Below are 12,289 nucleotides of genomic sequence, written 5' to 3' on the forward strand. Positions count from 1 at the left end.
TCCCATCTATTTGCCATGAAGTGATGGGGCTGGATGCCATGTTCTTCATTTTTTGAATGTTCAGTTTTAAGCGAGCTTTTTCACTCTCCTCTTTTACCCTCATCTAGAGGCTCTTTAGTTCTTTTTTGCTTTCTGCCCTTAGAGTAGTATCATCTGCATATCTGAGTTTGTAAATATTTCTCCTGGAAATCTTGATTCCAACTTGTGATTCATCCAGGTTGACATTTCACATGATGTACTCTTCATATAATTTAAATAAACAGGTGACACTCTACAGCCTTGGTGTACTCCTTTCCCAATTTGGAACCAGTCTGTTTTTTCCATGTGTTTTTCCTACGGATGTTAGCAATTTGATCTCTGGTTCCTCTGCTTTTTCTAAATACAGCTTGAGCATCTGAAAGTTCCCGGTTCAGGTACCACTGAAGCCTCACCTGGAGAATTTTCAGCATTACTTTGCTACCACGTGAGATGAGAGCAATAGTTTGAACATTCTTTGGCATTGCCTTTCTTTGGGACTGGAATGAAAACTGACCTTTTCCTGTCCTGTCACCAATGCTGAGTTTTCCCAATTTGTTTACATATTGAGTGCAGCACATTCACAGCAACATCTTTTAAGGATTTGCAATAGCTCAGCTGGAATTTGATCACTTCCACTAGCTTTGTTCATTGTGATGCTTCCTAAGGCCCACTTGACTTCACATTCCAGGATGTCTGGCTCTAGATGAGTGATCACACCATTGTGGTTATCTGGGCCATTAAGATCCTTTTTGTATAGTTCTTCTGTGCATTCTTGCCACCTCTTCTTAATATCTTCTGCTTCTGTTAGGTCCATCCCATTCCTGTCCTTTATTCTGCCCATCTTTGCATGAAATGTTCCCTTGGTATCTCTAATTTTCTTGAAGAGACCTCTAGTCTTTCCCATTCTATTGTTTTCCTCTATTTCTTTGCATTGATCACTTATGAACCATTTAAGATAGACAATTTTGTAACACAGTTCTTTGAATGGATAGAATCGGAAACTTCCTTTCTGAAAGTAGAGGGTATGGCCACTTTTTTGAGCTAAATGATGGATTTTCAGAATACACTGCAGTGATACATTTTGGGAACTCAAAAACACTCCTCTTAGATGATGTATTTTTAAAATGAAAAAAAAAATCCTGTGTTCATATAATATTTCAACATACAAACATATTTTTTGATTCTATTCTAACTTCTTTTACACTTGGAAATGATCCCACTACAGATTTACTTTAAAACAGAAGCCCATAGTCTATTGGATTTTTAAATGTTAAAAAAAAGTTTGATAAATTTTCCATGGACAGAAAAATTCAGTTACTTCTTGGTTTTCTCCCTTTGCAGAGCATTAAGGCTTATTTTTCCTGTCATTTAATCATTCTGGGTAGCTTTCTTTTACTGTTAGTCTCTTCAATAAAGCATATTTTTTATACTCACACCTATTAATTAGAATGCTGCATATTATATTATAAAGGTAAAACTTAATTTTACATTTTTAATTTTTGTTATAGATTGCCGAACTGGTAACCAAGAGTTGGCATAGATGCCACAGTTTCCTGAAATATGTTAAATCTCAAAGGCAATAATGATAACATTGAATATGCACACCATTACAGTATTTCAAAGATTATTTTAAACAGTTGCCAAAAACAGAGGAAAATGTGATTTTTTAAAAAAATAGCATATAATACAAATCTCAGATTAGACAAGAATTTATGGGCTATGACAATGAAAACATCTGGATCATCATAATCCTTGAATAAATCAATTATCATAATTATCTATATACCAAGTGCACAAAAAGCACATGGAACCAGGCATCTTACATGGAAAATGAATGTGATGAGATGTTGGTAGAGATGATATCAGTGTGCCAGTACACTTACTTGGACATGAAATAATGGTCCTAGATAGGAAACATTGGTTAATTTATGGGTCGATTTTTTTCGCCATCTAAATGAAAGCAGTATGACAAGAATATTTCAGGCAGCTGACATGGATGGAAGCACACTGGCTTTGTACGTTCCTTGCTGACAAATAAACCATATCTATATAGTATTTACTGTTTGACTTCTGATATTTTCTTCTTTCATGTTATTTGTATTCTCTGATTTAGAAAGACTGCTTAAGAAAAATGCCTCCATACCTGCACTGAAACCAAGCACCACACAAGGGCCAACAAGTTTCAGGGCAAGACATACCAAGCAAATTCTCCAGCAACAAGGAACACAGCCCTGAGCTCCAAGATACAGGCAGGCCAAAGTCACCCCAAAACCATAGACATCCCATAACTCATCACTGGACATTTCATTGCACTCCAGAGAGAAGAAATACAACTCCACCCACGAGAACACCAACACAAGCTTCCCTAACCAAGAAATCTTGACAAGCCACCTGTACAAACCCACACAGAGTGAGGAAACGCCACAATAAAGATAACTCCACAAACTGCCAGAATACAGAAAGGACATCACAAACTCAGCAATTTAAACAAGATGAAGAGACAGAGGAATACCCAGCAGATAAAGGAACAGGATAAAAGCCCACCAAACCAAACAAAAGAGGAAAAGATAGGGAATCTACCTGATAAAGAATTCCAAATAATGATAGTGAAATTGATCCAAAATATTGAAATCAAAATGGAATCACAGATAAACAGCTTGGAGACAAAGATTGAGAGGATGCAAGAAAGGTTTAACAAGGACCTAGAAGAAATAAAAGAGAGTAAATATATAATGAATAATGCAATAAATGAAATTAAAAACACTCTGGAGGCAACAAATAGTAGAATAACAGAGGCAGAAGATAGGATTAGTGAATTAGAAGATAGAATGGTAGAAATAAATGAATCAGAGAGGATAAAAGAAAAACGAATTAAAAGAAACGAGGACAATCTCAGAGACTTCCAGGACAATATTAAACGCTACAACGTTCGAATCATAGGGGTCCCAGAAGAAGAAGACAAAAAGAAAGACCATGAGAAAATACTTGAAGAGATAATAGTTGAAAACTTCCCTAAAATGGGGAAGTAAATAATCACCCAAGTCCAAGAAACCCAGAGAGTCCCAAACAGGATAAACCCAAGGTGAAACACCCCAAGACACATATTAATCAAATTAATGAAGATCAAACACAAAGAACACATATTAAAAGCAGCAAGGGAAAAACAACAACTAACACACAAGAGGATTCCCATAAGGATAACAGCTGATGTTTCAATAGAAACTCTTCAAGCCAGGAGGGAATGGCAAGACATACTTAAAGTGATGAAAGAAAATAACCTACAGCCCAGATTATTGTACCCAGCAAGGATCTCATTCAAATATGAAGGAGAAATCAATAGCTTTTCAGACAAGCAAAAGCTGAGAGAATTCAGTACGATCAAACCAGCTCTCCAACAAATACTAAAGGATATTCTTTAGACAGGAAACACAAAAACGGTGGATAAAATCGAAAACAAAACAATACAGTAAATGGCAACGGGATCATACTTATCAGTAATTACCTTAAAAGTAAATGGGTTGAATGCCCCAACCAAAAGACAAAGACTGGCTGAATGGATACAAAAACAAGACCCCTACATATGTTGTGTACAAGAGACCCACCTCAAAACAGGGGACACATACAGACTGAAAGTGAAGGGCTGGAAAAAGAGTTTCCATGCAAATAAGGACCAAAAGAAAGCAGGAGTAGCAATACTTATATCAGATAAAATAGACTTTAAAACAAAGGCTGTGAAAAGAGACAAAGATGGTCACTACATAATGATCAAAGGATCAATCCAAGAAGAAGATATAACAATTATAAATATATATGCACCTAACACGGGAGCGCCACAATATGTAAGACAAACACTAACAAGTATGAAAGGAGAAATTAACAATAACACAATGATAGTGGGAGACTTTAATACCCCACTCACACCTATGGATAGATCAACTAAAAAGAAAATTAACAAGGAAGCACAAACTTTAAATGATACAATAGACCAGTTAGACCTAATTGATATCTATAGGACATTTCATCCCAAAACAAAGAATTTCACCTTTTTCTCAAGCGCACATGGAACCTTCTCCAGGATAGATCACATCCTGGGCCATAAATCTAGCCTTGGTAAATTCGAAGAAATAGAAACCATTCCAAGCATCTTTTCTGACCACAATGCAGTAAGATTAGATCTCAATTACAGGATAAAAACTATTAAAAATTCCAAAATACGGAGGCTGAACAACATGCTGCTGAATAACCAACAAATCACCGAAGAAATCAAAAAAGAAATCAAAATGTGCATAGAAACGAATGAAAATGAAAACACAACAACCCAAAACCTATGGGACACTTTAAAAGCAGTTCTAAGGGGAAAGTTCATAGCAGTACAGGCATACCTCAAGAAACAAGAAAAAAGTCAAATAAATAACCTAACTCTACACCTAAAGCAACTAGAAAAGGAAGAAATGAAGAACCCCAGGGGTAGTAGAAGGAAAGAAATCTTAAAAATTAGGGCAGAAATAAATGCAAAAGAAACAAAAGAGACCATAGCAAAAATCAAGAAAGCCAAAAGCTGGTTCTTGAAAGGATAAATAAAATTGACAAACCATTAGCCACACTCATCAAGAAAACAAAGGGAGAAAATTCAAATCAATAAAATTAGAAATGAAAATGGAGAGTTCACAACAGACAACACAGAAATACAAAGGATCACAAGAGACTACTATCAACAATTATATGCCAATAAAATGGACAACGTGGAAGAAATGGACAAATTCTTAGAAAAGTACAACTTTCCAAAACTCGACCAGGAAGAAATAGAAAATCTTAACAGACCCATCACAAGCACAGAAATTGAAACTGTAATAAAAAATCTTCCAGCAAACAAAAGCCCAGGTCCAGACGGCTTCACAGCTGAATTCTACCAAAAATTTAGAGAAGAGCTAACACCGATCCTGCTCAAGCTCTTCCAGAACATTGCAGACGAAGGTAAACTTCCAAACTCATTCTATGAGGCCACCATCACCCTAATACCAAAACCTGACAAGATCCCACAAAAAAAGAAAACTACAGGCCAATATCACTGATGAACATAGATGCAAAAATCCTTAACAAAATTCTAGCATTCAGAATCCACCAACACATTAAAAAGATCATACACCAGGACCAAGTGGGCTTTATCCCAGGGATGTAACGATTCTTCAATATCTGCATATCAATCAATGTAATACACCACATCAACAAATTGAAAAATGAAAACCATATGATTATTTCAATAGATGCAGAGAAAGCCTTTGAGAAAATTCAGCATCCATTTATGATAAAAACTCTCCAGAAAGCAGGAATAGAAGGTACATACCTCAACATAATAAAAGCTATATATGACAAACCCACAGCAAACATTATCCTCAATGGTGAAAAATTGAAAGCATTTCCTCTAAAGTCAGGAACACGACAAGGGTGCCCACTTTCACCATTACTATTCAACATAGTTTTGGAAGTTTTGGACACAGCAATCAGAGCAGAAAAAGAAATAAAAAGAATCCAGATTGGAAAAGAAGAAGTAAAACTCTCACTATTTGCAGGTGACATGATCCTCTACATAGAAAACCCTAAAGACTCCACCAGAAAATTACTAGAACTAATCAATGATTATAGTAAAGTTGCAGGATATAAAATCAACACACAGAAATCCCTTGCATTCCTATATACTAATAATGAGAAAACAGAAAGAGAAATTAAGGAAACAATTCCATTCACCATTGCAACGGAAAGAATAAAATACTTAGGAATATATCTACCTAAAGAAACTAAAGACCTATATATATAAAACTATAAAACACTGGTGAAAGAAATCAAAGAGGACACTAACAGATGGAGAAATATACCATGTTCATGGATTGGAAGAGTCAATATAGTGAAAATGAGTATACTACCCAAATCAATTTATAGATTCAATGCAATTCCTATCAAGCTGCCAATGGTATTCTTCACAGAGCTAGAACAAATAATTTAACAATTTGTATGGAAATACAAAAAACCTCGAATAGCCAGAGCTATCTTGAGAAAGAAGAATGGAACTGGAGGAATCAACCTACCAGACTTCACGCTCTATTACAAAGCCATAGTTATCAAAACAGTATGGTTCTGGCACAAAGACAGAAATATAGATCAATGGAAAAAAATAGAAAGCCCAGAGATAAATCCATGCACATATGGACACCTTATCTTTGACAAAGGAGGTAAGAATATACAATGGATTAAAGACAATCTGTTTAACAAGTGGTGCTGGGAAAACTGGTCAACCACTTGTAAAAGAATGAAACTAGAACACTTCCTAACACTGTACACAAAAATAAACTCAAAATGGATTAAAGATCTAAACGTAAGACCAGAAACTATAAAACTCCTAGAGGAGAACATAGGCAAAACACTCTCTGACATACATCACAGCAGGATCCTCTATGACCCACCTCCCAGAATATTGGAAATAAAAGCAAAAATAAACAAATGGGACCTAATTAAACTTAAAAGCTTCTGCCCAACAAAGGAAACTATTAGCAAGGTGAAAGGACAGCCTTCAGAATGGGAGAAAATAATAGCAAATGAAGCAACTGACAAACAACTAATCTCAAAAATATACAAACAACTCCTACAGCTCAACTCCAGAAAAATAAATGACCCAATCAAAAAATGGGCCAAAGAACTAAATAGACATTTCTCCAAAGAAGGCATGCAGATGGCTAACAGACACATAAAAAGATGCTCAACATAACTCATTATCAGAGAAATGCAAATCAAAACCACTATGAGGTACCATTTCATGCCAGTCAGAATGGCTGCGATCCAAAAGTCTACAAGCAATAAATGCTGGAGAGGGTGTGGAGAAAAGGGTACCCTCTTACACTGTTGGCGGGAATGCAAACTAGTACAGCCACTATGGAGAACAGTGTGGAGATTCCTTAAAAAACTGGAAATAGAACTGCCTTATGACCCAGCAATCCCACTGCTGGGCATACACACTGAAGAAACCAGAATTGAAAGAGACACGTGTACCCCAATGTTCATCACAGCACTGTTTATAATAGCTAGGACATGGAAGCAACCTAGATGTCCATCAGCAGATGAATGGATAAGAAAGCCATGGTACATATACACAATGGAGTATTACTCAGCCATTAAAAAGAATACATTTGAATCAGTTCTAATGAGGTGGATGAAACTGGAGCCTATTATACAGAGTGAAGTAAGCCAGAAAGAAAAACACCAATACAGTATACCAACACATATATATGGTATTTAGAAAGATGGTAACAATAACCCTATGTACGAGACAGCAAAAGAGACACTGATGTATAGATCAGTCTTATGGACTCTGTGGGAGAGGGAGAGGGTGGGGAGATTTGGGAGAATGGCATTGAAATATGTAGAATATCATATATGGAATGAGTCACCAGTCCAGGTTCGATGCACGATAGTGGTTGCTTGGGGCTGGTGCACTGAGACAACCCAGAGGGAGGGTGTGGGGAGGGAGGAGGGAGGAGGGTTCAGGATGGGGAGCACAGGTATGCCTGTGGCGGATTCATTTTGATGTTTGGCGAAACTAATACAATGTTGTAAAGTTTAAAAATAAAATAAAATTAAAAAAAAAAAAAAAAGAATAGGGCTTCCCTGGTAGTTCAGCTGGTTAAGATCCTCCTGCAATGCAGGAGTCCTAGGTGGGAAGATCCTCTGGAGATAAGATCCCCTGGAGATAAGGAGCTAAATAATAATAAGGTGTGGAGCCAGAGAGAAGTATGCAGAGGGAAAAACATGCTTAGTCTCAGAGACAGATTTATCATGAAGCCAATGAAGCTTAAGTTTTAGGACCCATTACTTGTACAGTCCCCTTCCAAAGCACTGAGAGTATTTCATGTTTGTATTATTCATCAGATTTTAATTTTTGCAATTTGTTGTTTTTTTTTTTTCATTCCACATTTCAACTTGTATTTCATTTTGTGTGTTTTTAAGAGGCAATCTCAAATTGTGTAAGATTCAGGCTCTTCAAACCTGAACTTACCCTTTTAAGTGTGCTTCACCAATAGTGGGAAGAATAACCTTCAAACTCCTAATACCCTCCCTCTGTCCCCTACATATCAGAATCTATAGCCCCAAGCAAACTTTTTTATAACAGTCAGTAATATTTAACCCATTTCTATGTTAAGAATCCGTTAGCCACTGAGCAGAATATGTGTACTAGTTAATGATTTCTTTGCAAGGCCACTCTGGGAAATATAAAACTGTGGGCCTGTAAAATAGATGTTTTTCTGGAACTGTCTTGCTTTTTCGATGATCCACGGGATGTTGGCAATTTGATCTCTGGTTCCTCTGCCTTTTGTAAAACCAGCTTGAACATCTGGAAGTTCACAGTTCATGTATTGCTGAAGCCTGGCTTGGAGAATTTTGAGCATTACTTTACTAGCCTGTGAGATGAGTGCAATCGTGCAGTAGTTTGAGCATTCTTTGGCATTTACTGACTATGCCAAAGCCTTTGACTGTGTGGATCACAATACATTGTGGACAATTCTGAAAGAGATGGGAATACCAGACCACCTGACCTGCCTCTTGAGAAACCTATATGCAGGTCAGGAAGCAACAGTTAGAACTGGACATGGAACAACAGACTGGTTCCAAATAGAAAAAGGAGTTCGTCAAGGCTGTATATTGTCACCCTGCTTATTTAACTTCTATGAAGAGTACATCATGAGAAATGCTGGTCTGGAAGAAACACAAGCTGGAATCAAGATTGCCAGGAGAAATATCAATAACCTTAGATATGCAGATGACACCACCCTTATGGCAGAAAGTGAAGAGGAATTAAAAAGACTCCTGATGAAAGAGAAAGAGGAGAGTGAAAAAAGTTGGCTTAAAGCTCAACATTCAGAAAACAAAGATCATGGCATCTGGTCCCATCACTTCATGGGAAATAGATGGGGAAACAGTGGAAACAGTGTCAGACTTTATTTTTTTGGGCTCCAAAATCACTGCAGATGGTGACTGCAGCCATGAAATTAAAAGATGCTTACTCCTTGCAAGAAAAGTTATGACCAACCTAGATAGCATATTGAAAAGCAGAGACATTACTTTGCCAACAAAGGTCCATCTAGTCAAGGCTATGGTTTTTCCAGTGGTCATGTATGGATGTGAGAGTTGGACTGTGAAGAAAGCTGAGGGCAGAAGAATTGATGCTTTTGAACTGTGGTGTTGTAGAAGACTCTTGAGAGTCCCTTGGACTGCAAGGAGTTCCAACCAGTCCATTCTGAAGGAGATCAACCCTGGGATTTCTTTGGAAGGAATGATGCTAAGGCTGAAACTCCAGTACTTGGGCCACCTCATGTAAAGAGTTGACTTATTGGAAAAGACTCTGATGCTGGGAGGGATTGGGGGCAGGAAGAGAAGGGGACGACAGAGGATGAAATGGCTGGATGGCATCACTGACTCGATTGACGTGAGTCTGAGTGAACTCTGGGAGTTGGTGATGGACAGGGAGGCCTGGCGTGCTGCAATTCATAGGGTCGCAAAGAGTCAGACACAACTGAGTGACTGAACTGAACTGAACTGGGCCTGTGAAACCATATTAGATTTATATAGCTATATGTGACCTCAGTTGTCATTCACTCAAGCTCTGCATTTTACAGAGTAGAAAGTGAGCTTTAGAGAGGAAATTTGACTTGTTCAATTTCACATCTAGGCAATTCGTAGTAAAGTAGGGATTTCAAAAAAGCTAATTAATCCTTACTCTAAATTCTACTGCTGTTCCAATTTACTTGCATTCTTTGTTTATGAAATTTATTCCCTCATGTGTTTTGGATTTGTATATTTTGCATAATAAGGTTAAAATTCTATTCTGTATAATTCTACAACTGAGAGACCAATTATTATTTGATATTTTAAATCACTAATTTTGAACTTCACCATTGGCATAAAATGTCACATTCTTTTTGCATGGAGCTTACAGTTTAATGACATCCTTGATCAAATTGAACAATAAAAACTTCCATTTCAAAGGTATATCCTTTTTTTTTTTTTCCAGGTAATTAGCTATTTCAAGACAAACAATTCTGTACTAAAAAACTCCACTCTCTCTTTTTCATTAAGTCATTATGCTAAGATAAGGTTGTCCATGCAGCCGTAATAATGATTTTGCTATGTTTACATAGATTAAAATAAAGACTTAGATGAAAATGATTCTGATAATACAAGCATGACATATGAAGGGTTACTTCAAATTATAGCTTTAAAAATTAATGTTAAATGATGTTTTCTGTTGGAGCATATGTGAAGTTATTTTGCCTTTGCTTTAAGGAGATTTAAGTCATTACTATATCACTTTTTAAAAGTACAGGAAATTCAGTAAATACTATGACAGATGTAATCATATGGTAAGTGGGCAAAAATAATGCACTTAAAATAGGCAAGCTGACTTTATCGAGCTTATTTCTGAACTTAAAAGATTCTATATCTCAGTTTATTGTGCAAATCTTTACAATAAATTTGGGACATGTAATTAACATAAAATACACATAAGTTACCTCTAAGATCCCCTTAATTAAGTGGGCAAGGACTATGAACAGGAAATTCAGGAAAAAGGAAGTGAAAATGGCTAATAAATATAATGGAAAATGTTAAACCTCATTAATTGTAAAAGAAACAAGATATGACTAGGATTATGATTATGACTGTTTTTCACCTGAATAAGTCTATTTGTTTAAATAGTAAAAGCACAAACTGATACAATCTTTTAGAAAGCAAATTTCAGTATATATTACAAACTTGGAACTGTTCATAACCTTTGGACCAGTAATTGCCTGTCTCAACAACTAAGCATTAAGAGCTTTAGGTACAAAGATGCTCAATTATATGTATCAGAACAGTATATATAACAGTAAAATAACAAAAACTTGAAGTAATTTGAATGCCAACAAATAAAACAAAATCAAGTAAATCATGATATATTCATGTGATCAAGTTATATATGTGGTATGTCACAAATATATAAAATATGAATAGAAAAAATATTGGAAGAAAATATACAAGTATTGTTTATGACTAAAACAAATAAATGTTTTCTTTTTACATTCTTATATTTTATATTAATTAGCAGGCAATTTCAAGTTAGAAAAATTAAATAATAAAGGTAAAGAAATGGAAATTAGTAGAAAAATATAGCATATAATAAAAATGCTCAAACAATTAAACCCACACTAAAACAAAAATGAGGTTTGATTTTACAATTCTAGCAAGAATTAGAAAAAGAGATAAAATTCAATACTCTGAAAATACAGGGATTAGTTTGATAGAATTCTTCTGGTAAATAATTTAACAATACAATTAATCCTAAAACAATTGTGAAAGTGAAACTGAAAGTTACTCAGCTGTGTCTGACTCTTTATAATCGCATGGACTGTAGCCTGCCAGGCTCCTCTGTCCATGGGGACTCTCCAGGCAAGAATACTGGAGTGGGTAGCCATTCCCTTCGTCAGGTGATCTTCCCAACTCAGGTCTCCCGCGTTACAGGTGGATTCTTTATTGTCTGAGCCACTAAGGAAACCCAAGAATACTGGAGTGGGTAGCCTATCCATTCTCCAGTGGATCTTCCTGACCCAGGAATTAAAGCAGGGTCTCTCTGCATTGTAGGCAGATTCTCTATAAGCTGAGCTACCAGGGAAGACAACAGTATATTCTGCTATTATTATCAGAATCATATAAATATATTCAAATATATTATTTGAATGGTTAAAATACATTATACTTTAAAAGACCATTATATCAGTTTTACTTTTAACACATGAAAATGGCAATATTCTAAATAATCCAATGACAATTGAATGATTAAATAAATCATGATATATAAATTCAATGGTATATAATAAAGTCACCTAAAATTAGCATAATGACTATACTGAAAAGCTAGACATGATCATATCATCTTATATACTGTATACAGTTGACCCTTGAACATGGGTTTGAACTGCACAGGTTCACCTATGTGCAATAATTTTTTCAGTATATAAGCACTACAGTACCACACTATCCATGGTTGTTTGAATTTATGAATGTGAGACTGTAGATATAGAGAACAGACTGCAAAGTTATATGTGGATTTTTGACTGCATGGAGGGTTGGTACCCCTAATTCCAGTGTTGTTCAAGTATCAACTATATATTTAGAGACATTAAAAGGAAACCAAAAAAAAAACATAATACCCACTTCTGTGTTAAATTAGAGAGAATTTGATTGATATTTA

General features: G+C 35.8%; 1 protein-coding gene across 13 annotated transcripts in view; it reads right to left on the minus strand.

Annotated features, from left to right (window-relative positions):
• The window catches only part of LOC129640338 (uncharacterized), a 478,862-nt gene that overhangs the window by 234,892 nt on the left and 231,681 nt on the right, over window positions 1-12,289 (minus strand). The window lies entirely within an intron of this gene.

The sequence above is a fragment of the Bubalus kerabau genome, chromosome X (genome assembly GCF_029407905.1).
Source record: "Bubalus kerabau isolate K-KA32 ecotype Philippines breed swamp buffalo chromosome X, PCC_UOA_SB_1v2, whole genome shotgun sequence".
NCBI lineage: Eukaryota > Metazoa > Chordata > Mammalia > Artiodactyla > Bovidae > Bubalus > Bubalus kerabau.